The sequence below is a fragment of the Aptenodytes patagonicus genome, chromosome 1 (genome assembly GCF_965638725.1).
Source record: "Aptenodytes patagonicus chromosome 1, bAptPat1.pri.cur, whole genome shotgun sequence".
NCBI classification, from domain to species: Eukaryota; Metazoa; Chordata; class Aves; order Sphenisciformes; family Spheniscidae; genus Aptenodytes; species Aptenodytes patagonicus.
Genome location: NC_134949.1, coordinates 91,897,603 through 91,910,643, shown reverse-complemented (window position 1 = coordinate 91,910,643; position 13,041 = coordinate 91,897,603). Strand labels below are relative to the sequence as shown.

General features: G+C 45.7%; 1 protein-coding gene across 1 annotated transcript in view; it reads right to left on the bottom strand.

Annotated features, from left to right (window-relative positions):
* Positions 1-13,041, bottom strand: part of LSAMP (limbic system associated membrane protein) — a 1,043,674-nt gene that overhangs the window by 1,001,534 nt on the left and 29,099 nt on the right. The window lies entirely within an intron of this gene.

Genomic DNA, 13,041 nt, shown 5'->3' with positions numbered 1-13,041 from the left:
TGCAGCCCTTGCTAAGGTTACACAGATGAGCTAAAAGCAGTTTCCGTGATGAGGCAAAGCCTGTGCTGCTTTCTGCAGTCTTCCCCATGCCCTACCCCTAGCTGGGATATTTGAGTTAGTGAAGCAGAAGGAACAGCTTCCCAGATAATCCAGTGCAGGTGACTCACAAGATGTGGTACTAGGATGGAGACACAGTTGGGAATTGTTAATTAAGTACCAGGTGGCCATTATGCCATGCTGGAGGCATTCAACAAAGCTGGTAGCTTTTTTAATTCATACTAAGTCTAAGCATACTAGTTTAAGGCTCTTTGAAATCAGGGACACAACAGGCCTTAAGTTTAAAGACAAACCAAGAGTGAGCAGCACTTTGTGTTTTTAAAAATGGAAAATACTGTACCAAAAAGGATGGTCTAAGTAAGATGTCTGAAGGTACTATTCTTCTCTACACCACATTTAGAATAAATGCTGGAAGCTGGCCAGGAAAATTATTGCAGAGTAGCACGCTCGTACCAATATCACGTCCATCATCTACAATTTTCCTGAATGCATGAATTAACCCAACGATAGCTTCCTCCTCCCTTGCCTGAAAGATCAAGTGTCATCGCTTAAGCAACACATTGCTTAGTGACTGACCTGGCAAGTTGCAGGTTATAGTTTCTGTTCCAGGACTGAACAAGTGCAATCCATGGAGCTAAATTGGTGATGCAGTAATCCCAACATTTACTTTACCCAGCTATTCCCCAGCATTGGCCTGAGATCCACTGTACCCATTTTTGCTAGGAAATTGGAGGAACCAGATATTCTTAGAAAGCAGACCTTGCCATGTTTCCCCACATGAGGTGTAGGAGTGCAATGTGGTAGAGGAGACAAGGATCACGGGCACATTCTGTGACTACAAAACAGTAGGAACAGAGTTAAGTGCTATGCAAAGTTTGAGCAAAGTATGTAAGGAAGGACTGAGGCACACACTGTGCCTGCAGGCCTGTGCGTTATCTGCTGAAGGACTTACAGTTGTGCTTTATTCGTTTCCCTGCTCAGAGGAGCTAGGGTAGTTTTTGGCTTCCCACACTCCCTAGTTGGTACCAACTTGCTTTTCACAGTCCCCACTCCTGGCAGCTCAGAAACTCTGCCAACAGCTCACTACTGAAGGAAAAAATGTAAGCCCAGTCCATGCCCCTTTTAATTAGCTTTGAGATCTGGCACCGAGCGAGCTGACACAGAAGAGACAAAGTAAAGAAAAAGTCTTGTTTAAAATAAGGCAGGAGCTAGCTGTGGAGTGGTGAGCGGGGCGAGAGCGGGGGGAGCGGAGGAAAGAGAGGGGAGCTGCCGCGAGAGCAATTGGCCTTGTTTGCTCTCCTGGAAGCCTCTGTGTGCTTTTCCTCCAACGTGCGCTGGATTTATATAGGGGGCAAACCCTTATGGGCCAGTGGGCTAAGAGCGAGGCTTGGGCCAAGAAGCAGGTGGGCTGCTGCCAGCTTCCCCTCCTCCTCTCGTTGGCTCCCGCTCTCTTTCACACCCTTGCGCAGCAGGACCTTCTTATCAGGTATGATAAGCAGCACTCCTGAGCACGGCTGGCAGGCTTCCAGCTCACGTTCCAGGAGCACGGCCGGGCGCTGCCGCTGTGTGAGCACACTTTAATAAAACTCTGATTTTTATCTGAACATTTTATTAATCCAGGCTCAGCCGTTTGCCAAAAAAGCCAACGCATTGAATATGCCAACGTGTGTTCTCTCTAGCTTCTAATGCCGATGTACCTCTGCCCACAGAGTCCCCTCTGCTTCACACTGGGATGCATTTTCTATGCAGAGTTCCTCCTAGTTTATTGCTTCCCCCTCCACCATACTAGGGAAATGGCAGGGGCTCTCTGCAACTGGTTTGCCCTCCCTTTTGCACAGTGATTTTGAACAGGAAAGGGGAAAAAAAAGAAAAGATTTTTCCTTAACATGTTCCTACTGCCAAAATTACTATTTTCCCCATATGCAGAGCACATGGAAAGACATTAGACAGCTGCAAGCTATTCCTAAAAAAATAAAAATAATAATAAAAAAAATCTTTCCTTTCTTATCCTTCCACTACTGCCCTGCTGTCATTCACCACCTCTCATGATACACCCATCTCAATCCTCTCACAGGGTGGGCTGAAATGTAAACATCACTGGGTGCTGGAAGTCAGCCTGCTGCAACATGGCCAGAGGAAAGGAACAGGAAAGATGGAGAGGTTTGTGTGGGACCAGGCTTAAAAGATGAGATAGGTGTTCTAAGAGCACCCATACTCAGTACAGTTTTTCCATGCCCCGGCTGATGGATTGACATGATTTCCTGGAATAAGACAGCCGGCTCTGCTGCTCTTCCTACTCTTATTGTGCCAGTTTGAGAATGGGACCCAAGGGCTTTCAGCTCGATAAAGGACAGGACTATGCTGCTGGGCCATGTTCTCACCTAATGGAATAGTCCCCTGCTATCCGTAAGACTGATGACATTCAGTGCAAAAGCCTTTTTGTGAGCTGTATTAGAGCACTAAGCACCTTGTAGGACTACGATACTGATCCACAGTCTTTACCTTTTCCAAACTGAAAACTGTATTTCAGCCCTGGAGGAAGTCACACATTTTCCCATTCCATCTCTCTATGATCCTTCCATCCTCATTTGCCCAGTGCTCTTTTATATGCTTAATACATTTCCCCCACAAGCTTCAGATCAAACTCTCCCATTCTGTATTCCAAACCCTGCTCATCTGCTGCAAGCACAGTTTGTCTTCCATCCCACTTAAGCCAGGCTAAATCCTAACCTACTCCTGTACAAGCTCAGAACTTCCTGTCATTCCTTTGAGAAAAGTTCATTGTGTTTTTAAGCTTATTGTCGCAAACCTTCTGACTCTTTGGGATTCTCCTTCAGTCCAGTTAATGGCCCCCTTTTTGGCTGTCTGATCTGCCATAACAAATGCTCAGGGGAAACCATAAGAAAGACCAGGTGCTAGCCAACTGGGACTGCACCTTACTAGGTGAGATGACATGAAGACACAAGACAGCTGGATGTTACTTCCCAAGCCACAGAGACAAAAGATTTGACAAGCAGCTCAAATGGTAATCAGTAGACAGGGACTTTGAAAGCAAGGACAAGGGTGTACACCTAGTTCTTCTCTATTCATTTGGGCAGTCACGTTTCAGAGGGAGGCATAGATTTAATGTTGTCAATCTATTAAAACTGAAATGCAAGAGCCAGGGAAGATGGAGTTCTGCCTGGCAACTCAGGAAATACTTATGAGACTGAGGTTCAGCTATTAGCTCTGCTGGAGACATCACATGTGATATTGGTCAAATCACTATGCCTTAGCTCCTTCTTTGTATAGTTGGGATGCCTAAAATAGTCCAGCCTTGACTTCAGCAGGGATTGTGAGATAATGTATAGTAAATAATGATTGAAAATTAGAGTTGGCGTTCTTCTAAAGACTCTGAACAACAAGGAGGTCGGAAAAACTGCTGTGGGGATAACAGACAGAGAGGTGAAATAATGAGCTTAACAGTGCCACGGGAATAAGATGTCCCTAAGTCCTATTCCTGTTAGGGTTTTACATAAAGTCTGTATGCTCCCTGTCTCACTCTGTTTCCTCAGGCAAAAGACAGGCTGGCTGCTTACACTAGCCAAATCTTACAGTCAATTCCTTCAGCCCCAATCTTTGGGTCTGTCTTCTTTTGCATTAGTCAACTAAGTCATAAAAAACCCCAGTGAACCAAACAACCCTCCGTCCCTTGCTAAACAGTCAAATTGCCTCCTGCACAGGACCACTGAAAGTTTCAAAGGATGCTGCGGTTTGTCTGCTGTAGGCTTGGGAACACAATGGTAAGTAGTATTTCTGTATAAGGGCTGGAGCTCAAATCAGGTTCATTAAGATTTGTAGTCTGCATTGTCTGAAGGCAAGAGCTGCTTGGCCCTAGGCTCTGGACAGCAAAGATGTCTGTGCAATGCAGAATGATTTGACTATTTAAAAGACAAGTAGATGAGGCACTTAGGGACATGGTTTAGTGGGTGGTGGTGTTGGGTCGACGGTTGGACTCGATGATCTTAGAGGTCTTTTCCAACCTCAATGATTCTATGATTCTATGACTTAGGCCCTAGAAAAAGTGTGGACATAATAGTACAGCACGCTGATCAAGCTACTGTGCTGTACTTCTCCAGGCAGCTAAGTAATCTGATGGGACGTATTCCCACACACAGTTGTTCTGCTCCCAAAATAGCTGAGGTGATCTTGCACAACACTGTAAGGCACATGCAAAGAGAGACTATATTGCCCTTTGTGAGCTTACAGCCGTATTGGCATTCAGTCTTTCCATAAGAGTGGTTGTTTAGATCCAGCCACACACAGGTTATTTACTTAAAAAACCAAAACAACATGGCTGTAATAATCAATTAACAGCTCCCCCGAAACATTTACTTCATAGCTTGATCTGTGCTAAGGATTAGGTTCTCTCTTCAACTAGGTGTATGATCTCAAAGTGGAGGTGTGAGCATCTTTCCACACCTAAAATCTTCTTTCAGAGTGTCAGACACAGGCAGTTGGACTAGATGAGACTTGGGCTCAAATATTTCTGCACTTCTGACATTAAAGACTCTGTGCTACAGGATAGTGAAGAAGCCAGAAGAGTCCCCTCCAGTGAAAGTTTAGCACTAAGAAGGTCAAAGCCTTAATGAATACAGCATAGGGAATAAGACCGCTAATTTTGCCTTGTGAGCATAGTTTTAAAAGGACTAGGGAAGGAACAAAGCAAAGTCCTACCCTTTTTCTTTTTTTTTTTTTTTTAAATAGCTATGTTTCCAAGCACAATAATTGGAGACAGAAACCTCTGAACTGAGGCAACGGTAAGGAAAGAGTAAAGAATGAGCTGCTATGGGTCATATGGTTCCTCATGATCTTGAAATATTAGTCCAAATAGAAGCTTGTTATCATTTTTGAAAACACAATAATTGATCACCTGCTCACAAGATTGTTCCTGGTAAAGATTATTATGTGTGCCCTGGGCAAAATTTAACACTGACCAGTAGACTTATCAGCATGGGGCGAGGGCTTTGGGAAACCTGCGAGGGCAATTGCACAACTACCCTGCCTCCGCCACGCTGCTATGCCGAGTGCAAATCTGGAGTGATCCCGGGTGGGAGACCATCTTGCTTCACAAAAGAATGATTAAATGCTGAAGTCCTACCCTAGAGAAGTAGGCTTGTCGCTCCAAGGATCTCTTAGCAAGGCAAGTGCTTGCCCCTGGGAGCAGAGGAGGCAGTATAGCCCACAGAAGGAATCCAAGGCGCTTGCCAGCCCTTGCCTGACATGGTGAGGGGTACTCGTATATGTCCCAGCTACACAGATGACAGCTGCTGTTCAAAACATCTCTCTTCACAGGCTCATGCAATATTTGTACAGAGCAATATTATCCTAAATGTCTTCTAATTATTCCTCTGGATTAATGAAAACATGTTATATTATTGACGGGTCTTTTGCAATATTTATAAAACACAGATCGGATTAAGGAGGAATAAATAAATATGTAGAGGATGCCTAACATGTAAGTAATAAATATTCAGTCATCTATTTTTTTGCAAGATCGTTTACGTATATGACGTTTTCAATAAATCTTTAATAACTCTGCAAATATTTATTTATTTGCTCTGAAGCATAAGGGAATTGCAAGAAAGCTCTGCAGACTCCAGAAAGGGCAGGCAGATGGAATGCATGCCCTACCACGGAGCCTTCAACCATCTTCTGGCAAGGGAAGAAAACACATCCTGAGCTGCTCCAGGCCTGGGAGCAAAGAGAGCAGAGGGAGGGGACTTTCAGGAATCGAATGGAGAAACATCCCACTTGCTTCACAGCCAGCCATGCACACCAACCAACACTGCTGCACAACACAACACCTATGCTCAGCCAACCACCACGTATTGTAAAGCTCAATTACGTTACAGAGAAGTACCAAGCCTCTATAGGATTCTCTGCCCCAGGAATCCTAACAGCAAGGGGACTACTGAGAGCTTACATGCTGGAGCTCCCAAGCCCGCAATGAGAAAGGAAGAAAGGAAGACAAGAGGAGACAGTTTGGTTGTGAACTCCTCCCAGTTTTCCTGAGTAGTCTAGTTTTTCCACAGGCTAATGTAATGTCAAGAGAATTGTCCCTCTTAAGACTCTACCTATGGCATTAAATATCCTGAGACCTGTGGTAAAGAGCAGATCTGCTTTCCCCTAATAGGAAAGCTGGACTCTGCTCAGTTAAGGAACCCTCAATATCCTGTGTCCTAGAAGATCTGGACATAAATTGGGGTGTTCAGCCTCTCAGAAGACACAAGGTCATACAGGGATTTTAAAATTCAAACACCACTACATTATCAAAAAATTCTACTTTACTAGAGGCACCATAATGGTTTGTCTATCATGACCCAGAGTAACATCATGGCAGGTTATCAAAATGTGACTCTTCTGAAATATGGTTGCATAGCATCAAATGCCTGCTAAGACAATGGCTTTTTGTAATCACTTGATATTATGGCAAGAAAAGCTTTAAAATTAAATGCCCAAAACACATTTAACACATTTAGGTTTAATGGGATAGGATGGTCATTGCATGTTAAATAAATACTCATTGTAAAAAGCAAGTCAAGTTGCTGAGTTTTAATAGCTGTGCAGTAAATAACTATTTAAGCGTCATTACGTGGATTTGGAAGCATCAGCAAATATGCTTTTAATAATCAATTGATACTTAACATATAATATCTGTCTGATTAAATCAAAGGAGATGGATGCAGCCACAGTAATTACTGCATATTGTTACAATGCCATTGGATTAGGGAAACATATTTATTGAGGTGGAAAAAAGTCAGAGGTAGATACATATCTCCTTGCCTGTCTTCTTACTGCAGTACCTTGGGCTGTCATCTCATTGATTTCCCAAGATAAGCGATGTTCACCCTAGTCAATACTTGGACAGGATACCACTGAGGGAAACCTAGAGTGCTGAGGGAAGCAGTGCTAGTAATGCAACTGAGATTGCTTTTTCATTTTCCGGAAGGAAAGTGTGATGCTGCAAGTCCTCTGAAGTGCAGCGCCCCAGAGGGGATGTTGCACTCATCTCCCCTGCAGGCAGCAATCCACAGCTCACACCATCAGTGGTGGAGCCATGGGTCACCCCGTCCAGGCAGACTCCACAGTGGGTAATCACGTTCCAGCTCTCCAAACTGCTGAAGTTTCTAGATGCAGCATTGCTCTCCATTTCATGTCAGAAAGAAACGTCCCTCCAGGACAAGCTGAAGCAAGGAAGACCATGAAAGCCTTCTTTCTACCTGCTGAGTATCCTTTTCTCACTTCAGAAGTCCGCAGAGCAAATCCTCTACCGGTCTACTCCCTTACACCTTTAGCAGGGCAGGACCAGTGGCCAGAATAAGAGCAATTTGCTTTACAGGCACTGTGATTACTCCAGTCACAGTCCAGTTCTTGACGCAGCAAAATGCAAGGTGGCTTAAAGCATCTGGGCTTCCCTACCTCTGGCTGTACCTAATATGACATAGCATGAGCTGAAGATGTAGCTCGGATCTAGTTCAAAACTTTGGTCACCGGGAACACAAACATGCTCCTATTCACTGACAGCTGGAATAAAAGTACCCTTAGGCCACACATTTAAAGCCAAGGAAAAAAAATTTTGGCATAGGCTTTAAGTTCTTAAACAAACAACACATGCTTATTACAAATACACAGTGTATGAAAATGTAGCCTGTACTAAAGAAAGCCAGGGAAAATCCTCAATTGTGTACGTTGCTGTAGACTACCCAAAAGCAAATGGGACTGTGGCACTTGGCGAACACTGGGAGCTCGCTCCTTTACTCATATATGTAAAAACAGAGAGAACCAACAATTCCATTCAATCCAGGTCCCAGCTTTACCACATGTATTTATCCTTCATCACACCAAACCTTCTGCAGGACAGGAAGGCATCTAGAACCAGACATGAGAGAAACAAGAGGAAATGGCCTCAAAGTTGCGCCAGGGGAGGTTTAGATTGGACATTGAGGATAAATTTCTTTACTGAAAGAGTGGTGAAACATTGGAACAGGCTGCCCAGGGAAGTGGTGGAGTCCCCATCCCTGGAGGTATTTAAAAGACGTGTAGATGCGGCTCTTAGGGACACGGTTTAGTGGGCATGGTGGTGTTGGGTTGACGGTTGGACTCGATGAACTTAGAGGTCTTTTCCAACCTTAATGATTCTATTCTATGAGTGTTACCAGGCACATAATTCCACTGACACCAATGACAGTCTAGGTGCCTGAACAAATGAGTCATAGATCTCTCTGAATCTGGCCCCTGGTAACTGAGCTTCAAATTACTATATTAAAATAGGTGAACCTCAAAAGATTCAGGAAAACATCTTAAAACTTCCAGGAAGTTGCAGAAACACGTCTTTAATTCCCTGCACATTAGTGAGCCTGCAAGGGTAGGAGTTTCTCAGAGATTTGCCAAAAATCATTGCTTCTGGTCATACCAAAACCAACATTGCAGAAAGACCAAAAAAACCCCCTCAAAAAACCCCAAAGCCTCTCACCCTCTATCTCCCCAACCACATGCCTGCACTAAAAGCCAGCAAAATAGATGGTGAATATGAACTAATGCAGGACAGCACACAAACCCAGCTGTCAAGTTGACATTGCAACAAAAAAAAAACCCCAAACAAACAAAAAAAAGAGAGCATCACAACTGATGTCTTTAAAAAGGAACAGAAAGCACTATGCCCACTAATGTTATTAATAGAGCACAGTAGTAACAACAATGCTACTTTGGATTCCTAGAGCACCTTTTATGCTGGGGTCTCAAAGCACTTTATAAAAAGCCGACTAAGCATCACCCTGGCCCGTTTACTATTGCAAAAAAAAGAAAAAAATGCAGCACAAACAGTTTCAGCGTCACTGTCCGCCTGCAATACACGAGAGCCCCAACTCCCTTGCCTTAACAAGACCTTGCTTGCTTGCCTATTGATTGGCAGAGTGGGATAATAGTAAGCATCAAATCCTAAGGTTTCAAGAACCACAGTGGATTTTCAAAGGACTGTTCTCCCCCTTGTCCCCAACCTTCCCACCCCAATACACACCAGTGCACCTTTGGACAGAGGCATTGTGGGATTTTCTTCACTTTCCTCTAGATCATGAGGTCAAAAATGCAAGGAATAACATGGGCCCTGGTGGATCAGTGGCCCAACATGGTAAATGGCATCTTGGCAAGAAGTGGAGCGCAGCCCAACAGTACTGGCAAGTTCTTCTGTAAGCACTGGAATTAGGAGACACCCGTTTTTCAGAAGGTTGGTAGGTGTTGTGTGTGGGGTTATTTGGGGTGGGGTTTTTTGTTTGTTCGTTTTTTTTAGGGGTGGTGGTGGTGGCTTTGGATTTTCAGGGATTTGTTGGGGAAAAAAGTCTTGAGTGAGGCTTTTCCCACTACCTGGGCATTGCTAACATTTATTCTGGATGGAGTCTCTGTTGTCCAAACATATAGCTGAGTTCATGCAACTCCAGAACTAACAAGGTCACTTTCCTCCTATTTTCATAAAAACTGTAAGGAGCGAATGTCTTTGAAATTTCAATTTATAGCTGAAGTCAGTCAAGATATACAGTAATTACAGAAGACTGAAAGACAGCCAGACACTGTGCTCATAGAAGCTATGTTTCTGTATGAAACCAGGCTAAGAAACAGGGGAATGCTGAAAGGTTTACCTGAAAAAAAGCAATATAACACAGAGCGCTTCTTTATCTGAATAGTCTTGCGTAAATCGATGGAGCTACTCAGCAAACAGGGACTACAGCATCAGGCCTGGAGAAGGGCTTCCTCCGCTCGCCTTCTGTTGAGATGTGAAACCAACTCTGTATCGACTCCAAGGCCATCACCAGTAATAAGATCAAGCCAGTACGAAGGGGGCGTTGAGCAAACAGCTTGCCACAGCCTCAGCATCAGGGAATAATCCAGCTGCAGGCCCTGTTGCACACGATCCATCGATAGCAGGGGGAGGAGATAAACCTCCCTCTTCCCAGAGGGCCAGTCTCAGCTATCCCGCTCCTCATCCCCAGCCAAAGCCCAGCCAGCCTTGCCAGATGCGCAGCCCTGCAACCACAAGTAAAAGCTCACAGAGGAGCGGCTGGGAAGCGGACTGGTTTATTTTGTTGTTTTGCAACTTCTTATTTATGAAAATGCTCCGAGAGCTTGGATACGGATCAAGTTTCGCTGCGCAGTATTTATTAGAGTCTCACCTGCCTCACTGGAATGGGAACTGCAGGCACTTTGATTAATGGATTGGAAAAAAGAAATGTATAGTTCCCCTGTCGCCTCAGTAAGCGCCTCCCTGTATCTTGTGCCGAGAGGCTATTTTACAGCATCGCAGTCCTCGGTGAATCTCTGCTGATTGCTTGCTGCCTCCCTACAGCAGCACTGTGCTTAGAGGTGTGGGGTGGCACTGTGTTTTATCCTGTAGCTGGAGGTGGAAGAGCACTGCGGTGCTATGTCAAGTAGAAATAGACCCTCTCTGAACAGCAATAAAAGCACCGACTTAAAATATCACCCCAATGGCAGCTGCATGTTGGGGAATAAACTAAGTTCTTCTCTGTGCTCGGAGAGCACCCACCAGCGCCAGAGAGGGATTTCTGGCTGTGGCCTGACTGCTCTCCCAAGGTGACGGCTGTATCGCCTTTGGAGGCAGAGCGGTTTTGGCAGCAGTCTGTAGACCCAGGCAGCCCCAGTGGCTGCACCCTGTAAAGCACAAGCGTTGGCTAGGCCCCATCCCTCTGCCTTTCTTCATCAGCGACCTCTGGTTGTGAAATTAAGCTTAGGCCCACCTTTTTGCTAGCCTGCTGCTTTCGAGCTAAACAGAGTTTGCACTTTGCTCCAGTACGAGGCTGCAGGATGCTTATATTTTGCCACTGGCTAGCCAGTGCAAAATATAAGCTAGCCAGTGCTAGTCTGAGCTGAAGCTCAGACCCATGGATCACCCAGAAGCAGACCGTACACAGTCAGTTTTGCAGCAGGTCATGCAACGATTCTGGCATATGGTGCATTAGGTCAAGACTGCTCCTGCATGATACACGGAGACCACCGATTCAATCTATACCTTACCTATACTAAGAAAACACAAGAGTTTTTCATTAATGATGAAAGCAGAGGGTTGACGGGGGTCCCAAGAGATTTTTTAATTTTTTTTTTTTTTTTTTTTTAAAGCCCCCTGCATACCCTCCCCATGTCAAGTACCTGGGTGCACACTGCACTGCACTGCACTCTCACCATCACAGCAAGCAGCGAAGGGCTGAGGAAGCCAAAAGAGGAGGAAGAGGAGAGCAGAGCATATTTCCTCCAGGAGAGGGCAGTCCCATACACACACACATATGGGTAACTCACTGCACATGCTGGAAATGAATCAGTCCTTTGTAATGAAAAAGCCCTGTTATACCAACATCCTCAGCCAGTACCAGTCCTTGACTGGTATGGGACTATGCCCTGCAGATGCCTGGAGTCTTTGCAGTTACTTAATCCTGCACATTGTAATCTTTTGTCTTTAAATTCTGACTAATAACTTTCTGCTCCAGTGGAAGTGAGTGAGTACTAGCATGGGCTAGCGCCAGGCATGGAGGGGGCCAATGCTGCAAGGGTCTCTCACACACACCATGGCACACCTTGGGCTTTGCCTTCAGATACCCACCTCATGTCTGCCTGGAAAAGTCTAACCCTTCACTCCTGCCCTGGAAACCTTCCACATAAAATGCGTCTGTGCTCACATACACAGATTACTCCAGCTGCAGACTGCCCACACCAGCTCTGTCGTTGCCCCCCACTTCTTGTCCTGTAGCCCCCAAGCTGGGGGTCGCCATACCTGGCTCTGCCAACCTCATTTAGCCTCCACTTTCCTATTTCCATGTTTGCCAAGACACCTCAGACCCATCCTGCGACCTGTGTCCTTCTCCCAGGCTTGCGATTTTGTCAAGGGAAGTTCACAAGCGAGGCACAGTACGTAACACAAGACACCTTCCTGGGACTGATGTAGCATCACCCAACTGTCCTCATGCCCGGGCTTTTGGACAGCATGTTCCTGCGCCAGGCAGCGCTTCAGCCATCGTCCGAACCTTGTGACGGGCCATCCTCAACCCCTTCCTCGGGATGTGTAGGAACTGAGTACGTACAATCCCAAAGGACTTTAGGAAGATTCGGCCGGACTTCAGTTAATTGCTACTGCAAATTAGGTCTAAACCCATTTGTCCCAACCACGTGATGGATGAGGCTGTACATTACAGCTGCTTCTAAAATCTACGTTTTTATCAAAAGATTGGCAGTCCCCATGGGCCCCGCTGAGATTAAAAAAGGCCTTCTGCTTCCCAAGCCCCTTTTCCCCGACTCGCGCCTTCTCCCCAGTTTTTGTATTCAGCTTAGGGCCTCCAGGAGCATCTGGAGGAATTCATTTCCTCTGCAGCCCACCCCTCCTTCTCCCGAACAAAAACTAGAGCTGGTTTTTCCAAGTTGGATTCACAGGAGAAATATGAAAGCTAAAGGCACACAGTATAAATAAACATGCAATGGGAACACAAGAGGCAAAACACAGAGGCCCGACGCAGACGAGAGAGACAATACAGCATAACAAATAGCGAGCTGCGCTTCGCCTGTGGCATTTTCCAGCTACATCAATAATTATATAATACAACGGTCGCCAATTTCTCAGGCGCAGGTCGATACCGACTGCGGTGCCACCCCGCTCAGTGGCGGGCTGTGGACCGAGGGGCTCTTCGCAGGCCCCCGCTTTGCCCATGCTAGGGATCGATGATTGCATTTTGCAGGCGGTGCCAAGGGCTGGGGAAACGGCAAGTGTATTCTCCGGACTAAAGACACAGGGGTCTGCACACAGCGCGCGATGCTGCCAGCATCGGCGGGAAACGGCTTGCTGTTTTTTCAACTACCTGCAGAAAATGCAACCTAGGTACTGCTTTGCATAGGTGCTGTTGGTTGGCAAGGGGTTGAAAGAGGATTCATCCCATGAGTGTCTCGCATGCT